This window comes from Pipistrellus kuhlii, unplaced genomic scaffold (genome assembly GCF_014108245.1).
Source record: "Pipistrellus kuhlii isolate mPipKuh1 unplaced genomic scaffold, mPipKuh1.p scaffold_m20_p_40, whole genome shotgun sequence".
Taxonomy (NCBI): Eukaryota; Metazoa; Chordata; class Mammalia; order Chiroptera; family Vespertilionidae; genus Pipistrellus; species Pipistrellus kuhlii.
The window spans coordinates 623,533-645,031 of record NW_023425541.1 but is presented as its reverse complement, the minus strand read 5'-3'; the positions used below and the strand labels follow the sequence as shown (position 1 = coordinate 645,031).

Below are 21,499 nucleotides of genomic sequence, written 5' to 3'. Positions count from 1 at the left end.
CAGTTAGGTTGCAACTCCTGAGCTAGATGACCTAGCTATATCAGTCTGTGAGTCTTGGACTCTAATTGGCTGGGAAAGTGGAAGGTAACAGAAATTTCTCTGTGGAAGTACCACTGTGCACTGTTTGCAAGTGATAAAGGCAGGAGGATGGTATAATGGGGAAAAATAATAGAAATGATGTCTAGATATCTAGATATCTAGATATAGTGCTAATTCTGCTTCTAATGGAATCTGTGACCTTGGTAAGTTATTTCACTGGGGCCCTAGGTCTGCAGCTTTATAAAGGTGGGGACCTATAAGGTTACATTCAGCTCTAACATTCCATTACTTTTTAAAAATCTTCACCCAAGGTTATGTTTTTACTGACTTTTAGAAAGAGAGGAAGGAGGAAGAGATAGAGGGGGAGGGAGGCAGGGAGGGAGGGAGGGAGGGAGGGAGGGAGAGAGAGAGAGAGAGAGAGAGAGAGAGAGAGAGAGAGAGAGAGAGAGAGAGATATCAGTGTGAGAGAAACATTGATTGGTTGCTTCTTTTTAAAAAATATATATCTTATTGATTTTTTACAGAGAGGAAGAGAGAGGGATAGAGAGTTAGAAACATCATCGACGAGAGAGAATCATCAATCACCTGCCTCTTGCACCACCCCCACTTGGGGTGTGTCCGCAACCAAGGTACATGCTCTTGACTGGAATTGAAGTCGGGATCCTTCAGTCCGCAGGCTGATGTTCTATCCACTGAGCCAAACAGATTTCAGCGATTGGTTGCTTCTTGTATGCACCCTATCTGGGGATTAAACCACTACCTAGGTATGTGCCCTGACCAAGAATTGATCAGGGCACATACCTAGGTCTATGGGATGATGCTGCAGTCAACTAAGTCATCTGGCCAGGTCTCCATGACTTTTTTAAATTTCATTTTATATTGTATTTTAATCATTTGGGAAATGACTAACCCAATTATAGCTTCTAACTTTATGCCTACATAAATTGTCATATTATTTTAGTGTTCATGACAGTACTTACCGGTAATTAAAAATTAAAAATTAAGTAGCTGTCAAAACTATAAGGATGACATACCTTATATGTATGTAGGTTTGTATATATATAAAAGAGATATCAGAAAGAAGAATTACTTCACTAAGCCTACAATATATATGCACAGCCATATATACATAGGCTGTCTTGTACTAATGAAAAGTTATGTCTTAAAAGAATATAAAGATATATTCTGTATTAAAAATATACATAAAGTTGATAAAGTTGAAATTACAACCTACTCTTAAAGTTTTACAAAAAATGTCCCCTTTCTTACATGTTATTCCTTTGAACAGAAGAGTTTTAGATGTTTAGGTGACCTTTTGGGTTGCCTGGTTAGCTCTTGCTTTGATATCTGGGGCACCTATCTGGTAAGTGAGTAGTTTTCTAGAAGGATGGGTTGCTTCCATCTTTGAGGTGAATTTGATATTGAATATACTTATTGGAGTCATCTTTAGCTTGGCAAAGAGAAACCTGGGTGTTAGTTCCAATCCTGCTGTTAGCTAGCTATATAACATTGAATAAGCCTTTAGTGCCATCAGCCTGAGTTTTCCCATTTGTAAAATTGGAAGTTTGGTCATTGAGCTTCAGGGTTCCTCTTGGCATGATCATTGTTTTCTGGACTGTCAACTGTCTTGCTCAAATAGTTAGACCAACCTCAATAGATTATAACATAAGCTTTAGAGCCAATTTAGAGCCAATTTATCTTTTATCTGGAAGAGTGGGCAAAAGGAAAATCTAAATGCTATGTCCACCATGAGCAGATGACTTTAACTGTACTAACCTATCTGATTATCCTCTTGAATGCATCTTGACAGGTGTTAACCTGATGCCCTTCAGTTCTGTCCTGAACAGCTCTATAGTGAGGAGAACAAAGCATTTAATCCCCTTGGGGTGGGTGTAGTGCCATGGTGTGCAGGGAGGAGTTGGTTATATAATATACATTCTCAGTCTGCAGACAGACTGTCATTATCCCAGTGATATTTGATCAGTGCCTTGGAGCACATGGAGTTATTTTAGATATTCTTCAGAATAACTCAGATCAATGTAATGAGTATGTGTTATGGTACTGATGTTAGTAGAGATGAAGCAATGGAGACTATATTGTCATGTTTATTAGAGGTCCTCAGCAATCCAGATTCCAAAGTAACTGGACTGGTGGGGGGGCAGATTTCTGTGAGAACTAAGGTGGAAAGTGAACCAAGCCACGCTTTCAGTGTGACCATGTATAGAACCTGTGCTTTTTTAAAGGATGGGGGATGGTGTTGGGGCAGAATAAGGAAATTTATGGCTTGACTTGCTTGTTAAGAAAAATTTTCCAATCAGAGTTAAGAATGATGAAGGAAAATTACTTTGTAGCTTCATTTTTATAGCCTCATTTTTAAAGCATAGCCAGAATCTTTTGTTTAACATCTGTTTTTCTAATCAGTTAATAGAAATTTCCAAAAGCCCATGAGGATCTGGAAACATACATATTTTTTTTTTATTGTAAGTACTCTGGAAATCTTGAGCTGATATTTTTGTATGGGGTGGATGGTTTCATGATGCTTTATCTGGCTTGGATTAAGTGTTAAATCCTTGTATAATGTAAAGGCAATTCAATAAGGTTTTATTAAGCATCTGCTTATGTATCAGGCACTATCCTGGAAATTGGGGATATAATGATGAATAAGATTGCTATGAGCATACATTAAATACTTGATTACCCACTTAAATAATTTAATTACAATTGTGAGAAGAGCTACAAAGAAGTTGAGTGTATGATACATATTCTATCACATGTTACAGAATGGGGCTTTGTGGGGACAAAAAGGAGCTAGACCAGTGGTTACCAACCTTTCAGACCTCTACAGACCACTGGTGGGCTACCACTGAGCTAGACCATGGCGATATAACTGTCCATAGGGGAAAAGAGTAAACAAAGGAAGAAGAGCTCCTAAGTCAAAGCTCCCAGTTTTACTAACTTGGTAGTTAATGGCCCTGGTAATGAGCAATACTTTTTACCGACTGCTTTCTTCTTCTTTTATAAATATATTAGAGGCCCAGTGCACAAAATTCGTGCCTGGGTAAGGTCCCTAGGCCTGGCCTGTGATCAGGGCAGATCTGGGCTTTCCTGCTGCCCCTGAGGCTTCCCTTCCCCAGCTACTGGCTGCTGGCTGAGGCCTTCCTTTGTTCTGCACCGCCCCCTGGTGGTCAGGGCACTGCATAGTGAGTGATCAAACTCCTTATCTCCCAGTTGAACTCCTGAGGGGACACTTTGCATATTAGCCTTTTATTATAGATAGATAGATAGATAGATAGATAGATAGATAGATAGATAGATGATAGATAGATAATTTTTTTAATAGGAAGCACATGAACATGGTACAAAATTCAAAAGGTACAAAAGGGTAAATCTTTTCCCTCCTTCTATGTCCAGTTACCTAGTTCTCCACCAATGGCAACTGCTTATTGATTCATAAAAACACTATCTCAGTGCTTCTTTCAACTTCTGCTTTCTCAGGATTATGTCCTATTGTAGGCAAATTTTCAGGCACACTCTGACAATATTTCTTTCAGATTGTACTTGGAGGGGATGGTAGACTAAAGATCTCAGAAAACCAGCTCCTTCATAAAAGCAAAACAAATAAACAAACAAACAAACATCAAAGCAAATAAAACTCCACTACCAAAAATTGTCACAATCAACTTTTTCAGAGCTCACAAAATTAGCCAAAAGGCTTGCAATAATCTGAAGGGTGTTTCTTGATGAAAACATGGTGAATCTCTGATGCATCAAGGGATTTTGGCATTTTAACTTACCTCGCCTCCCATTTCATTCTCGAAATCTTTGTGGTAGCCTTGAAAACCCATAGCTTCATTACAACAATAGCTGTGGAAATCAGCAGCCTTTCAGTACCTGAGGGGGAAGACTCAGTTTGTACCTTCTTAAAAACTCACATATCCACAGAACTCATATCCACAATCTTGTCACTACTTAACCTGTTTCAAAATTACCTAGAAAAACCCCATTGATAGGGCTTCTCATTATGTCACCTGGCTTGGAGCTAGCTCAGTGGGAAAAGTTCTGTCCTCAGGGTGTTTAAGACCTGAGAGGACCCCAGTTTCTCTACTCTGGCTGAACTTGAGGCAGAGTTATAAATTGCCTGGGTGAGTGTTAAAGAAATGACCTAACATGCACATAGAACCCCTCAGCAAAAGGAAGTAGATTTAATGGTCCTAGACATTTAATGAGATTTATGAACACTCACTAGTTGGCCACTAAGATAACCAAGCAGAGACTTTAGTGTCTACACACTATAGAAAATATAAATATTACAGAATTAGTCCAATAAAGATACTAAACAAATAAACAGTAGCAGCAACAATGAAAAAAACAATAATAGCAATAAAACCTGAGGGTCAGGAACTGATTTCCAGAAATGCCACATTATATTGCCTAAAATGTCCAATTTTCAACAACAACAAAAAAATGACCAGACATACAAAGAAACAGAAAAGTATGGTCCTTACCCAGGAAAAAAAAGCAATCAGTGAAAACTGTCCCTGAGAGGGCCTAAATGTTGGAATTTAGACAAAAAATTTAAATCAGGTAATACAAATATATTCAATGACATAAAGGAAACCATGTCTGAAAATTTAAAGGGAAGCATGAGAACAGTGTCTCACCAAAGACACAGTATAAGGACATACAGATTATTAAAAAGCATCAGATTGAAATTCTGTAGTTGAAAGTAAAATAATGGTTTGGCTCAGTGGATAGAGCGTTGGTCTGCAGAATGAAGGTTTTCAGGTTTGATTCCGGTCAGGGGCATGTATCAGGGTTGCGGGCACATCCCCAGTAGGGGGTGTGCAGGAAGCAGCTGATCAATGTTTCTCCCTCATAGATGTTTCTAGCTCTCTATCCTTCTCCCTTCCTCTCTTTAAAAAATCAACAAAATATATTTAAAAAATACACTATATAGATTACAATAAATTTGAGCTGGAAGGAAAAAGGAGCTATAGATCTTGAAGATAACTGAGATGATCTAGTCTGAGCAAAAGAAAGGGGGAAAAAAAGAACAAAAATGAATAGAGCTCCAGAAACTGGGACACCATGAAGTGAATTAATGGGGGTCCTAGAAAGGAGCAGAAAGAATAGTTAAAGGCATAATGGCTAGAAAAATTCTTAATATTTGATGAACAACACTAATCTCCAGATGCATGAAGCTCAACACATTCTAAATTGGATAAACTTAAGAAGATCTGTATCTAGGTTCATTATAGTCAAACTGACAAAAACTAAGGACAGAGAGAATCTTGAAAGAAGCAAGAGGAAAACAACTCATCAGGTGAATGGGATCCTCAATAAGATCAAGAGCTGATTTATCCTTAACTATGTAAACCAGAAGGCAATGGGTTTATACACTGAGTGGACAGATTATTATGATCTCTGAATGCATAATACTCTGGCCACTCAGAGAGAGAGAGAGAGTGTGTGTGTGTGTGTGTGGGTGTGTGTACACACACATATATATGTATTAGAGGCCCGGTGCATGAATTCGTGCATGGGTGGGGGGTCCGGCCAGCCTGGTAGGGGGAGGGGACATGGGTGGTTGGCTGGCCTGCCTGCTGGTTGAGCTCCTGGTCGAGGGGACAATTTGCATATTAGCCTTTTATTATATAGCATATACACTGAGTGGCCAGATTATTATGCCTTCAGCGATCCTAATAATCCGGCTACTCAGTGTATATTCAAATTACTGGAAAGAGAATGTCAACCAGGAATTTTGTGTTCATTAAAACTGTCATTCAAAAATAAGGGATAAATTAATACATCATCAGAGAAATACAAATAAAGATAAAAACAATTTGTCACTACCAGATTTACCCAAAAAGAAATACTAATGGGAATCCTTCAGAATAAAATGAAAGTATGATAGATGATAACTAAAATCTGCATGAAATATTAGGGGTTAATTAATCATCAAGATGGTGATGTAGTAAAAATGGTACTCACATCTTCCCACAACCACATTGTAATTTAAAATTACAATTAAAATACAGAACAACCATCATTCATAACCATCTGAAATCTGACTGAATTGGAGCCCTGCAACTTGAGAATTAAAGAAACAACATTGAGACTAATAAGAGGGGCAAAGATGCAGAATGGGCTGTCCGACACCCAGGTGTGGCATTGTTTTTCAATCAGAAGGGAAATCTTGGCTAAGGCCTTCTATGAGGAGGAAGGGGTTCCAACGTTACACCAGAACTGTCAGCCTCGGTTCCAGTGCTAAGAAGAGAAGTCCCAGTAACTTTGGGATGTAAAAACCATCAGTTCCTCCTAAAGGGCCCATGCATGGATTTATTCAAGCTCACTCCCTCTGAGCTCCAGTGCTAGGGCAGCAGCTTGAACGGATTCAGGAACATTGGGAAGGAACTAAATATTTAGAATTAAAAGTCAGATAAGGAGCTTTACAGAAAAGAAAAAAGCTAAAGGAGTTCACCACCACCAAACCAGTATTACATGAAACGTTGAAGGTCTTTTTTAAGAAGAAGAAGGAGTAGAGGAAGAAGAAGAAGTGATAAGAATAGTAAAATGGAAATAAATACATAGCTATTAAAACTTGAATTTAAAAATAAGAATAAACAGCCCTAGCTGGCTTTGCTCAGTGGCTAGAGCTTTGGGTTGTGGACCGAAGGGTCCCAGGCTCGATTCTGCACATGTTGTGGGCTCTATCACTAGTGGTGGGCAGGCAGGAGGCAGCCAATCATAATTCTGTCATCATTGATGTTTCTTTCTTTTTTTTAAAATGCTCATTATTATTATTATTTGTCTAAAAATTTACATATGTCTCCTCCCTCCCTCCACCCTCTTGAAACACCCTCCCCATAGCCATTTCCATCCCAGGCAAGCTCCCACTGGTCCAGTCTGTGTCCATTGGTTATGCTAATATGCATGCATACAAGTCCTTTGGTTGCTATTTTCTTCCCTCCCCTCCTCTGTCATTTGTCTCTGGATCTATTCTAGTTCATCAAACTATGCTGATCATTATATCCCACATATGAGTGAGATCATGTGATATTTATCTTTCTCTGACTGGCTTATTTTGTTTAGCATAATGCTCTTCAGTTCCATCCATGCTGTTGCAAATGGTAAAAGTTCCTTTTTTTTATAGTGGCATATTATTCCGTTGTGTAGATGTACCACAGGTTTTTAATCCACTCATCTGCTGATGGGAATTTATCCAAATCTTATCTATTGTAAATTGTGCTGCTATGAACATAGGGGCACATATATCCTTTCTGATTGGTTTTTCTGGTGTTTTCTTTTTTATTTTTTTTTTATTTATTTATTTTTTTTTTATAGTCCTAGAAGTGGGATTATTGGGTCAAATGGGAGTTCCATTTTTTTTTTTTTTTTTTTGTCTGTGCCTCGCATGGTGACAGGACAGGCAAGGCCACCTGCTCCCTGGGCTGCCAAGTGCTACTCTACCCCTTGGTTCTGGCCTCCAGGAGCAGAGGAGCTCTGGGCCGGCAAAGCTTAAGGGGACAGGAGTTCCATTTTTAACTTTTTGAGGAAACTTCATACTGTCTTCCACAGTGGCTGCACCAGTCTGCATTCCCAACAGCAGTGCACAAGGGTTCCTTTTTCTCCACATCCTCACCAGCACTTGTCATTTGTTGATGATAGCCTTTCTCACATGTGTGAGATGGTACCTCATTGTTATTTTTATTTGCATCTCTTGGATGATTAGTGACTTTGAGCATGTTTTCATATGTTTCTTGGCCTTCTGTATGTCCTCTTTTGAAAAGTGTCTATATAGGTCCTTTACCCAGTTTTTGATTGGGTTTTTTATCTTCCTTATTTTCTAAGGAGATTAAACCTTTATCTAAAATAGCATTGGCAAACATGGTCTCCCATGGGGTGGTCTTTCTTGTTGTTTTGTTGATGGTTTCTTTTGTTGTGCAGAAGCTTTTTATTTTGATGTAGTCGCATTTGCTTAAAGTCTCCTTAGTTTCCATTGCCCTAGTAGCTGTGTTGGTAAAGATATTGCTGTGATATATGTCTGCTATTTTGCTGCCTATGGAGTCTTGTAGGAATTTTATAGTTTCCTATCTTACAGCTAAGTCCTATAGCCATTTTGAATTGTTTTTGTGTATGGTGTAAGTTGGTGATCTAGTTATATTTTTTTGCATGTATCTGACCAAATTTCCCAGCACCATTTATTGAAGAGACTGTCTTGACTCCATTGTATGCTCTTGCCTCCTTTGTCAAACATTAATCAAGCACAATGGCTTGGGTCTATTTCTGGGTTCTCTGTTCTGTTCCATTGGTCTATATGTCTGTTCTTGTGCAGATACCAGGAAGTTATGAAAACCGTGGCTTGTTAATATAGCTTGATATCTGGTATTGTGATCCCTCCAACTTTGTTCTTCTTTCTTTAGATTGCTGTGGTTATTCAAGGTCTTTTTATATTCCAGATGAATTTTTGGAGAGTTTGTTTTAGATATTTGAAGTTTACTGTTGGTATTTTAATGGGTATTGCATCAAATCTGTAGATTGCTTTGGGTACTATGGACATTTTAATGATGTTGATTCCACCAATTAATGAACATAGTATGTTCTTCCATTTGTTTATGTCTTCCTCTATATTGTTTTTTAGTCTACAGTAGTTTTCCAAGTACAGGTCTTTGACCCCCTTAGTTAAGTTTAGTTCTAGCTATCTTATTTATTTATTTATTTATTTATTTATTTATTTATTTTGATGCAGTGGTAGATGGGAATATTTTTTTTCCTCTTTCTGTGAGTTCATTATTGGTGTATAAAAAGGCCATAGATTTCTGGGTGTTAATTTTGTATCCTTCTACATTGCTGAATTCATTTATTAGATCTAGTAGTTTTCTGATATGGAGTCTTTTAGGTTTTATATGTATAGTATCATGTCATCTGCGAATAAGGACAGTTTTACGTCTTCTTTTCCAATTTGGATGCCTTTTATTTCTTCTTCTTGTCTGATCACTATGGCTAGCTAGCCCTTCCAGTACTATATCAAACAGGAGTGGTGTAAGTGGACATCCCTGTCTTGTTCCTGTCCTCAGGGGAAATGAGTTTAGTTTTTGCCCATTGAGTATGATGTTGGCTATAGGTTTGTCATATAAGGTTTTTATTATGTTGAGGTGTAGTCCCTCTATTCCCATTTTGCTGAGAGTTTTTATCAGGAAAGGGTGTTGGATTTTGTCAAATGCTTTTCTGCATCAATTGATATGATTATGTGATTTTTGTCTCTCAGTTTTTTTTTAATTTAATGTATTACATTTATTGATTTGTGGATATTGTATTATTCTTGCATCCCCAGAACAAATCCCACTTGGTAATGGTGTTTGATCTTTCTAATGTAAAGCTGAATCCAATTTGCTAGAATTTTGTTGAGGATTTTAGCATCTACAGTATGTTCATCAAGGATATTGGTCTATAGTTCTCTTTTTTATGGTATCTTTATCTGGTTTTGGAATTAGGTTACTCCTGGCTTCATAGAAAGCTTGGACGTGTGCCTTCCTCCTGAATTTTTTGGAATAGTCTGAGAATGATAGGTTTTAAATCTTTTTTAAATGCTTGGTAGTACCCCCTTGTAAAGACGTCCGGACCAGGGATTTTGTTTGCTGGAAAATTTTTGATCACTGCTTCAATTTGTTCTGTAATTATCAGCCTATTCACGTTTTGAAATTATTCCTGGTTGATATTTGGGATCTTGTACTTTTCTAAGAATATGCCCATTTCGTCTAGGTTGTCCATTTTGTTGGAATAGAGTTGTTCATAGTATTTTATCATAATTGTATTTTGGTGGGATTTCACCTCTTTCATTTCTGATTTTGTTTATTTGGGTCCTCTCTCTTTGCTTCTTGGTGAGTTAGAGGTTCATCAATCTTGCTTATCCTTTCAAAGTACCAGTTCTTGGTTTTCTATGTCATTTATTTCCCCTCTGATCTTTATTATTTACTTTCTTCTCCTTATGCTGGGCTTTTCTTGTTGCTCTTTTCTAACTGTTTAAGTTAAGTTGTAGGGTTAGATAATTTATTACCATATTATCTTACTTTTTTGAGGTAGACCTGTAGAGCTTTTAACTTCCCTCTCAAGACTGCCTTCACTGTGTCCCATAGATTTTGGATTGTTGTGTTTTCATTGTTTTTTGTTAGCAGATGCTTTTTAGTTCTTCTTAGATATCTTTCATAACCCTATCATTGTTTAATAGCATGCTATTTAGCCTCCAGGTGTTTGATTTTTTTTTATTATCTTTATTGTAGTTGATTTCTAATTTTATGCCTTTGAGATCTGAGAATATGGTTGATATGATTTCTATCTTCTTGAATTTGAAGAAACTTTACCTGTGTTCCAATATGTGGTCTATCTTTGATGATACCAATAACCCCAAATAAAGATGACCACGGAGAAAAGAGTTTTAGGGGATAGAAAAGATTGCAAAAATGATATTGAGAAAAGGAAAAAATCCCAGAGAGAAAGGAAAGAGGAAAAAACAAAACAAAAAAAAACAAAACGAAAGGGGGGAAAATTCTATATAATAAAGAGGGAATATGTAAATTGACTGTCACTCACCACAAAGATGGCAGTGCCTACAGTGGAGGTGGGGGTTTCCATAACAAAGATGGCTGTGCCCACAGCAGAGCTGGGGTTTCTGTAACACAAGATAACTACACCCATAGTGGAGGCAAAGTTCAGGTAATGAGCCTTAACAAGCAATCAGTAGGGACTTGAGTCTCTGCCCCTTGCCCTTGCCCCTGTGGGGCTTGACAGGGAACCTCAGGCCCTGCCTCCACCCTGGCACCAGGTCAGGGGACCTCAGACTATGCCCCCATTCCAGCACCAGGCAGGGAGAGCTCAGGCCATGCACCACACCCAGCAGGGCTTGACAGGGTATATCAGGTCATGCCTTTCACTTGGCAGGGCTTGATGGGCAACGTCAGCCTGTACCCCTCCCCGCCCAGCAGGTCTTGATGAGGGACCACAAGGTGTTCCCCATGCCCAGTGCTGGGCCAGGGGGCCTCAGGCTGCTCCCCTCCCCTTAATCTGGGTTACCTCAGGCCATGCCCCCTATCCAGCAGGGCTTGATGGGGACCTGTGGCTGCTCCTCCCTCCCAGTGGGGCTTGATGTGGGACCTGAGTCTGTGTCCCCCTTCCAGCACCGGGCCAGGGGACCCCAGGCCATACCTCTCTCCCTGGCACTGGACCAGGGGATTTAAGGCTGTGCCCCTGGCACTGCAGGGCTTGACAAGGGTGGGACTGGCCAGATCTGGATCTTGCCCAGTGGGGGGCAGCCAGGTCTGAGTCTCACGATTTTGAGGTGCAAATGGGTGGGCATGGACTTGACTCTGGATCTCGTGGTGCACCCCAGACACTGACATGAGGAATATTTTCATATACATTTTACTAATTTTCTTCTTTCATCTCTGACAAATAGCAATATTAAAATATTTCCTCTACTTAATCCCCTTTAAATGTGCACAAGTTTTGTGCACTGGGCCGCTAGTTATATATATGTGGGGAGAAAACCCCCCCAAAACCAACAGCAAATCCAAAAAATGCAAACAACAAACAGTTTGAGATGAATGTAAATCACAAACAAAAAATACAAACAAAAACCACCGAAACAACAAACACCCAAATTAATCTGAGGAGGCAGAGCTTTTTCTAGGTGATATCTAACCTTTCCATCCATGGATAGCCTCACCAGCGGTGTCTAATTCACCAATTCCAGGTAGATGTTCTATTCAGCTGGTCCTCTGTATGCTCTGTGAGAAGGTGCATGTTCCATCCTCATATTTGGACATGCACCTTCTCACAGTCTTTTTTTTTTCCATTGCTCGTGGCCAGGGAGAGTAGAGTCATGGTATTCTTGAGTTCACAGCTGATGCAGCTGATCCCTGGGAAATGTGTTTGTAGGGTATCTGAGGCCTCCCAAATTGAAGGTAAGGTTGGGCTTCCAATCACAGTCACTCTCCCCTTCAAGATGGCAAAATCTTTGTGACAGAGCAGGCCACTCCATGAGAGATTTTAGCAGTAGTAGAGGCTGGCCTGCCAGGGGAGCCTGGTCTACTAGTTGCCAACAGTCCTGTGGAATATAGCTGTCCCCCACTCAGAAATACAGATACTTCCCACACGTCCACACACTCTCCTTTTGCTCTATTTTGCAGCCTGCCGTCCTGTCAACTGCCATCTTGGATCCTTGCTTTTTATTGTTCTTATCATTGATGTTTCTATCTCCTCCTTCTCCTTTCCTCTCTGAAATCAATAAAAATATATCTTTAATAAATCAAACCAAATGAACAAGGAATCTAATGAACAGAAAAAACCCCCTGATGAATAAAATAGAATCAGAGGCATAGAAACATGGAACAGATTGTAGAATCTCAGAGAAAAAAAGGGAGGGGATCAGTAAGAATCAACCAAAGAACTCATTTGCATATATGCTTTACCCATGGACACAGATAATAAGGTGAAAGCCTGGGATGGGTGAGATTTGAGTGGAAGAGCACAATGCGGGGACATCTGTAATACTTTCAAGAATAAACATTAAAAAATAAAAATAAAACATAAGAGATAAAGAAATATTAGGAGAATCAGTAATGTAACCATATATCGATAGGTAGACATAAAGACAGTATAACTGTCTTTTTTTGGTAATCCTCATTTGAGCATATTCTTTTCATTGATTTATAAATAAAGTGAAAGGAAGTTGTGAGACAGAGAGAAATATCAACATGAGAGAGACACATCAATTGGTTTGTGCCCACACATGCCCCAACTGGGGCTGGGGATCAAGCCTGAAACCAAGGTACATGTTCTTGACTGTAATCGAACCCATGACCTTTCAGTCCTTAGGCCAGTGTTTTTCAACCTTTTTCGGGCAAAGGCACACTTGTTTCATGAAAAAAATCACGAGGCACACCACCATTAGAAAATGTTAAAAAATTTAACTCTGTGCCTATATTGACTATATATAAAGTAATTCTCTTGAATAGGAATCAAATAAACACAAAGAAAGTATTTTATAATTACTTTATTATGAAATATTAAGTAAACAAAATAGTGAAAAATTATAAAATTCTTGTCTTGTCTGCACCTACGGCACACCAGGCTACATCTCGCGGCACACTAGTGTGCCGCGGAACAGCGGTTGAAAAACGCTGCCTTAGGCAGACATTCTAACCACTGAGGAAAACCAACTAGTGCTGACTGTCTTTTTTACTTACTCCTTTCTTCTCTGATTAAAATGACCACTGTATAATGTGGTAGTTATAAAACTGTTGATGAGCTTATGATATATAAAGATGCAAAATGTATGAAAATATATAGCATAAAGGAGGGGGTGGGAAATGAGTATATTGGCACAGAATTTCTGTATGTTTTCTAAATTAAGTTTAATTAATCTGAACTAGATTGTTTTAAGTTAAATAGTATTTGTAATCTCAAGGTCAGGCACTAAGAAAATAACTAAAATATACAGTAATAGAAACAAGGGTATTAAACTAGTACACTAGCCATAACCGGTTTGGCTCAGTGTATAGAGCATTAGCCTGCAGACTGAAAGGTCCCAGGTTCGATTCCGGTCAAGGGCATGTACTTTGGTTGTGGACACATCCCCGGTAGGGGGTGTGCAGGAGGCAGCTGATCGATGTTTCTCTCTCATTGATGTTTTTAACTCTCTCTCTCTCTCCCTTCCTCTCTGTAAAAAAATCAATAAAACATATTAAAAAAATAAAAATAAAATAGTATACTAGGAAAATCTATTTAACAGAATAGAAGATTATAATGCAAGAATATAGAAAAATATGACATATAGAAAACTATATAAATGGCAGACATAAATCTTACGTTATCAGTAACTATTAAATGTGAATGGAATATATACTGCAATAGAAAGGCAGAGATTAGCAAAATGGATAAATTGACAAAAGTGGATAAATTGATAAAGTGGATAAATTGATTGAAATACATACTGTTTTAAAAAGGAACATTTTGACTCAAAGACACAAATAGGTTGAAAGTAAAAGGATGAAGAAATATACCATGAAAACTGTAATCAAATTGAGTTAAGATTGCTATACTAATATCAGATAAAATAGACAATAGACATTAAGACCAAATTTCTATGATATAACAAAGAAAAATATTTTATAATGTTGAAACAGTCAATATATAGGAAGATATCCTATATAATAAAAGCCCCATGATTGTACAGCAGAATTACCAGAACGACTGGTTGATCAGTTGCTATGATGCGCACTGGTCACTTGGTGCAGATGCTCAACACAGGAGCTGCCCCTGGTGGTCAGTGTACTGCCACAGTGGGAGTGCCACTCGGCTGACCAGGATGAGTGGCTGCTCTAGCTGTGAATCCTGGGCCGACAGGCAGGAACCTGGGCTATAATCATCGCCTCCTCGCTCTAGGCTCCTCCTCCTCGCCTCCTGCTGTCTCCCCTGGACACCTGCAGGCCACGCAGTGCTGCTGCCAGGCTCGCACAGCCGACCCCAGAGGCTGGGAGGCAGTTTTGTTGCCGCCATAGGACTGAGGCCTACTCCACTACCTCTTAGTGGTATTGTCTTTGGGCCTGGCTTGACCAGGTTCCCTGGAGAGGTGAGTGCTCTGGATCCATGGAAAATGATGGATCAGGGAGCAACCACTCAAAGGGCAGGTCCACAGCTGCTTGGCAGACTGGGATGAGCAGTGCTCCCACAGTGGGCCAATCCCTCAGGCCACGCTCCATTAGTGCATGAATCTAGTGCACTGGATTTAGTAGAATTACAATATAAACATGCAACTAACAACACAGCTCCAGAATACTGCATGAAACAAAGTAGAAGAATGGAAGGGAGGAATAGATAACCTTACAATTATTGAGGATTTTAATATTCCATTTTCAATAATAGTTATATTAGGTAGATAGAGATCAACAAGGAAATAGACAACTTAAACAATACTACGAAGCAACTAGATCTATTATATACATCTTCTCACATGCACGTGGAACATTATCTAGGATAGACCCTCTCTTAGGACACAAAACATGCCTGAATATATTTGTTTATACCAAGTATGTTGTATAATCACAGCAGAATGAAATTATTATACAAGTCAATAACAGAAGGATAATTCACAACACAAAGAAATTCACAAATATGGAAATTAGCTGTGGCTGGTTTGGCTCAGTGGATACAGTATTGGCCTACGGTTGCAGGTTCTATTATGGTCAAGGGCACATGCCTAGGTTGCATAGTAATCAAAATACTATCTATAAAGAAAAGCCCAGACCTAGATGGCTTCACTGTTGAATTCTTCCAAACTTATATATATTGATTTTAGAGAGGAAGGGAAAGGGAAAGACAGAAACATCAATAATGAGAGATAATAATTGATAATAATAATTGATCAGCGGCCTCCTGCATGCCCCTTACTGGGGATCGAACCCACAACATGGGCACATGCTGACCAGGAATAAAACTATGAACTCCTGGTTTATAGGTCAATACTCAACCACTAAACTACACTGGCTGGGTTATTCCAAACTTTTTTTTTTCTTTATTAAGTTATTTGTGTACATATCTTACCATTGCCCCTTCCCCCATACATCCCCTCCCTCCCCAGAGTTTTGTGTTCATTGGTTGTACTTATGTGCATGTATACAAGTCCTTCAGTTGATCTACTATCTCCCCCAGATCTCCCTACACTATCTGCTGTAATTTGACAGTCTGCTTGTTGCTTTACTGACTCTGTATCTATCTTTTTGTTTATCAGTTTATAATGTTCTTTATTTTCCATAAATGACTGAGGTCATGTGGTGTTTCTCTTTCATTGACTGGCTTATTTCACTCAGCATGATGGTCTCCAATTCCATCCAGGTTGCTGCAAATGATGAGAATTCCTTCTTTTTTAAGGAAGCATAATACTCCATTGTGTAGATGTACCATAGTTTTTTGATCCAATCATCTGCTGATGGGCACCTAGGCTGTTTCCATATCCTAGCTATTGTAAATTTTGCTGCTATGAACATAGGGGTGCATATATCTTTTCTGATTGGTGTTTCTAGTTTCTTGGGATATATTCCTAGGAGTGGGATTACTGGGTCAAATGGGAGTTCCATTTTCAGTTTTTTGAGGAAAGTCCATACTGTTCTCCACAGTGGCTGCCCCAGTCTACATTTCCACCAGCAGTGCATGAGTGATACTTTTTCTCCGCATCTTTGCCAACACTTGTCATTTGTTGATTTGTTGATAGCCATTCTGACCAGTGTGACATGGTACCATATTGTCGTTTTGATTTGCATTTCTCGGATAATTAGTGACTTTGAGCATGTTTTCATGTGCTTCTTGGCCTTCCTTCTGTCTTCTTTTTAAAAGATTCTATTTAGGTCCATTGCCCATTTCTTTATTGGATCATTTATCTTCCTTTTATTAAATTGTATAAGCTGCATATAGGTGTTGTAGATTAAGCCTTTATCAGTGATAAAATTTGCAAATATGTTCTCCCATACAGTGGGATTTCCTGTTGTTTTGTTGATAGTTTCTTTTGCTGTGAAAAAGCTTTTTGTTTTGATGTAGTCTCATTTGTTTATTTTTCTTTTTAATTTGCATTGTCCTAGGAGCAGTATCAGTGAAGAAGTTCTTTCAGCATAAGAAGAGTAAAAAGAAAGATTAAAAAAAAGTGTCAAAATGAAATTGGGAAGAGTAGAAAAAAAATAAGCGAGACTAGAATGAGACTAAGAGAGAAAAGACGAACATACTATATATATGGGGAGGAAACTCCAATAGAACAACCATTAATCACATCAAATTCCAGCAACAAGTACCTGGAGATTAATACAATGTATAACACCAACAAATATCAAGTAAGGAAAGGGAAAATAGAACTAAAAAACAAACTAAATCCAGCAAACAAAAACATACATTCAAATAAAAAGAATAAGCAAAATAATCTCACAAAAAAGCGTAAAACTTTGAAATAGTTAACATTCAAACAAAGAACTACAAAAGAACAGAGAGAAAAACAATTTATTTTTATTTTTTTATTTTATTTTTTTAGTTTGGACAGTGAAAAGAGAGGTGTTTATGGACTTGGAGCAGGGGATTGGAAATTAGATATATATTATTAGGGTGAAATTTTAGCAGAGGATACAGAGAAAGAATAGGGAAAATCTGGAGCAGGAAAGGGTTAAGATAAATAGGACACCAAAAGGGGAAAGGTTAGGAAGAGAGTGATGGCATAAAGGTAGAGTTGAGATAGAATAAAGTGATGGTGAAGGAAAGGTGAAAATAGATTGTAGAACACTAATCCCGAAGTAAAATAAAATGGCATTTAAAAAAAAAAAAAGAAATAAAATAAAAATCGTAAAATAGTACCGTGTTTCCCCGAAATAAAACATCCCCCCGAAAATAAGCCCCCCCCCCCCCAGGCTCTGTCTCAGAATGAAAATTAATTTACTGAAAACTGGTCGCTAGGGCCGCCCTGACAGGCATATAGCAACCGGTGACATTATGTGGAATCCTGACGTCACTGCTGTGTAGAGGCAGAGCGGAGGTCGAAGTGAGCGGTGAGCACGGGGCGGGAGACTTTCGCAGATGCGTGTAGAAAAACAGGAGGATTAGAGTGGATGGTGAAGGTGGTGAGTGATGTTCTGTCTCTGGTGACACTACCTGATGCTCACGGCCGCCCTCATGATGACTGAAGGTTCTCAGTCAGTGGCAGACCCTGCTCCAGCCCAGATCCAGGCCCCAGCAAGCCCAGTGACAGTCCCCAGGCAGGCCCCAGGGGGTAAATGTCTGATAAAGGGGTAGGGGGGATGTCTGGTGAAGGTGTTCAGTGGCACAGGGGTGGGGGGAGGGGGATCACTTAAAATGACACAGGAGGATCAGAGGAGGCAATCAAAATGACACAGGAGGATCAAAAGGGGTTACTAAAGTGGTATCTCCCCTCTGATTCTCCTGTGCCATTTTGATTCCCCCCTCTAATCCCCCATGTGTCATTTTAAGTGATCCCCCTCCCCCCACCTTGATACCCCAATTCCTTTTTTTTACCCCTAGAAATGAGCGCAAAAAGAAAAAGCTACTCCGTGGAGTACAAGAAAGGAATCCTGGAAGACTCTTGGGGCCAAAATCTTACTGCTTTCTGCAAAGAGATGTTGAGTATCCGATTGGTCTGAAAATGGCGAGCAGAATATGGTAACCGCATTGAACAAGTGGACAAGGGAAATGCTAAAAAGCACAAGTATGGATCAGGTCAGCAACCATTATTTTCCGAGCTGGAAGACCTGATCTGTGAATTGATTGTTGATAGGAGAGCAAAGGTTTTGATTGTGAATAGGGCTCAGATTCAAGAATTTGCCCTTGCAATGGCACCACAGTTTGACATAGCCCCCGAAGACTTCAAAGCATCACAATACTGGCTGGATAATTTCCTTCAGCAAAGTGAACTGTCTTTAAGAAGATCTACAACATTGTTTAGGTTGGAAGATACTCAAGTTATTAAGCGAGCACTTGCATTCAAGTCCTTTATTGATGATGCTGACTTCTCTAAATACAATCTTTCCAACATGATTGCTATGGATGAAACTGCAGTGTTTATGGGCCAATCATCTCAAACAACAATTGAACAGCAGGGTGCCTCAGTGTACATTCCCTCCACTGCTTAGGAAAGTGCACGTGTTTCCTGTATTTTGGCAGTTCGTCTGGATGGCACTAAAATTCCACCTTTAATCATTTCTAAGAGCAAGAAGGAAAAGATTGAACGTGTTTTGGGCGTTTTTATTCTTGAAACTGAAAAAGCCTGGGCCACACAAGCAGTTATAAGGAAGTGGGTCGATTTAATGCTGCCGCTTGTTATGTGAGGGAGCCAAAGAGGTCTGCTAGTCTGGGATGCAGCCAGCACTCACCGCGCTAAAGACATGAAGACATTTCTTCACAAAAGAAAAATATATTAGATAATGATTCTCTCAGGAATGACGGCCTATCTCCAGATTCTTGATATTGCAATAAGCAAGCCATTCAAAGACAATTTGTGCATGGAAATTAATGACTACATTGAAAATAGAATGGAGAGAAATCAGTGTGGAAACTTTGTGAAATTTAAACTGCAAGAAGTTGTGACTTGGGTGAAGAATTCATGGGAGAAAATCACTGACAGCTGCATTGCAAATGCACTGAGAGCAGACTACCTTGACAAGAAGTACTCATTTAAAGACAGTGCTATTGCTAAACATGAGAGATTTGGTCCACTGATTCTGAAAGAAATGGAGTCACAAGAAATTCACCAGAAAATTCAGGAATTGGATTGTTATGATGATGTTCCAGAAGATGATGACATGATTGTCATTGAATAAATGAGTAAATTCTTGATACTGTAGGATTCACAGTTTGTCTGGTTTGTGCTGACAACTACCATACTACCGTACTGTATACAGGTAGTAAATTTCCTTTATTTTCATTTAACAATAAATGTGTGAGCCGAGGCTGGTTTGGCTCAGTGGTAGAGCGTCGGTCTGCGGACTGAAAGGTCCCAGGTTCGATTCCGGTCAAGGGCATGTACATTGGTTGCAGGCACATCCCTGGTAGGGGGTGTGCAAGAGGCAGCTGGTCGATGTTTCTCTCTCATCGACGTTTCTAGCTCTCTATCTCTCTCCCTTCCTCCTCTCTGTGAAATATCAATAATATATATATATATATATATATATATATATATATATATATATATATATTTTTTTTTTCTGATCAAGCCTCGAACTTTATTTTTTGAAAATCAATAAAATATATTTTTTAAAAAATAAAAAAATAAAAAAATAAATGTGTACCATATTCTTCTTCATGAAAAAATAAGACATCCCCTGAAAATAAGATCTAGCGCATCTTTGGGGGCAAAAATTAATATAAGACACTGTCTTATTTTCGGAAAACAGAGTAGTAGTAATAATGCTGATTAGAAATAAAAATGTAATAATTAAAAAGATAAAATCAAGTGAGGAAAAAAGAAAAAAATAGTTTCTTAAGTAAATCATGCAAATAATGAAAATAAAAACAAAAATTTAAAAATAAAAAAAATTAATAAAATGTGCAGTTGTAAAGGTCATTCATTTCCTCTATTGTTCTGTTTAGCATGCCTGTTTCCTAGTCCAGATAGTATTGCAATTCACTGCATTTCACTGCTTCTCAGTGTTGTAATCCAGTTCTGATTTTTAAGCAGGCAGTGTCTTAATTTCTGGTATTCCTTTATTTTTTATTACACTAGGGTCAATTTGTGATTCAGCCTCTTGGTGGTAGTGTTTCTGGGTTGATTTTCAGAACTCTGAGGCCTCTCTAGCTTTTTTTCTCTTTGACACTCAACCATTTTGTGGAGGCTGGAAAAGGGCAAATCCAAGCAGACTGCTCACCCCTGAAACTTGCAGGCTATCCCTCCATGTCAGATTAAAACGGTTGCTCTTTAGAGATCCCCCTGTTAGCAGCTCTGAGGAACCCCTTCCACAATCACAGCACACCCCAGCCCAACAGCCCGGGGCTTCTCCAGGCAAACACCTCCCCGGTCCTCCAGCTTCCGCAGAGCATGTGTTTCTGTCTTCCGCCAGGACTAGAGCCCTCATCCTATCCTCGCGAAATCTGACCTTTCTGTGGTGGAGTGAAGAGCTCCTTTGTGTCCAAGCATTCATGCCACCTGAGACACGTGTTCTGGGGCTCACAGGTGCTCGGCAGTTGCCACAGCTGTGGATATTCAGGCCTGTGACAAGATACACTTTTCCTTTCAAGTTGGCGAGATTTCCCCACCCATGCCCGTAGTTCTGGGAGGGGACCCAGCCGCAGTGGTTGCTTCCCTGTCAGGGAAACCCCATCCAGCAGTCTTCCACCTTCTGGAGTTCAGCTGTCCCTTAGCTTGCTAACAAAAACTCCCAGTGCAACCCTCAGCTTTTCTTTCTTTCTGCTCTGGGACAAGGCTCAGAACACGTCTGTTTATTCTGCTGACATTTTCTCCGCCTATTCACTTGATTTTTAGACTCACTTGTTGATAGATATGTATTTGTTGCCACTTTGTTCATAATTTTCCTCTTCCTCTTCTTAAAGAATACCCTTCAGCATTTCATATAATACTGATTTGGCAGTGATGAACTCCTTTAGCTTTTTCTTATCTGTGAAGCTCTTTATCTGACCTTTAATTCTGAATGATAGTTTTGCTGGGTAAAGTAATCTTGGTTGTAGGTTCTTGCTATTCATCATTTTGAATATTTCTTTTTTTAATATATTTTATTGATTTATTCACAGAGAGGAAGAGAGAGGGATAGAGAGTTAGAAACATCGATGAGAGAGAATCATCGATCTGCTGCCTTCTGCACACCCCCTACTGGGGATATGCCTGCAACCAGGCACATGCCCTTGCCCGGAATCGAACCCGGGACCTTTCAGTCCGCAGGCCGACGCTCTATCCACTGAGCCA

General features: G+C 39.3%; 1 protein-coding gene across 2 annotated transcripts in view; it reads left to right on the top strand.

Moving 5' to 3' along the window:
• The window catches only part of OPHN1 (oligophrenin 1), a 333,832-nt gene that overhangs the window by 7,263 nt on the left and 305,070 nt on the right, over nucleotides 1-21,499 (top strand). The window lies entirely within an intron of this gene.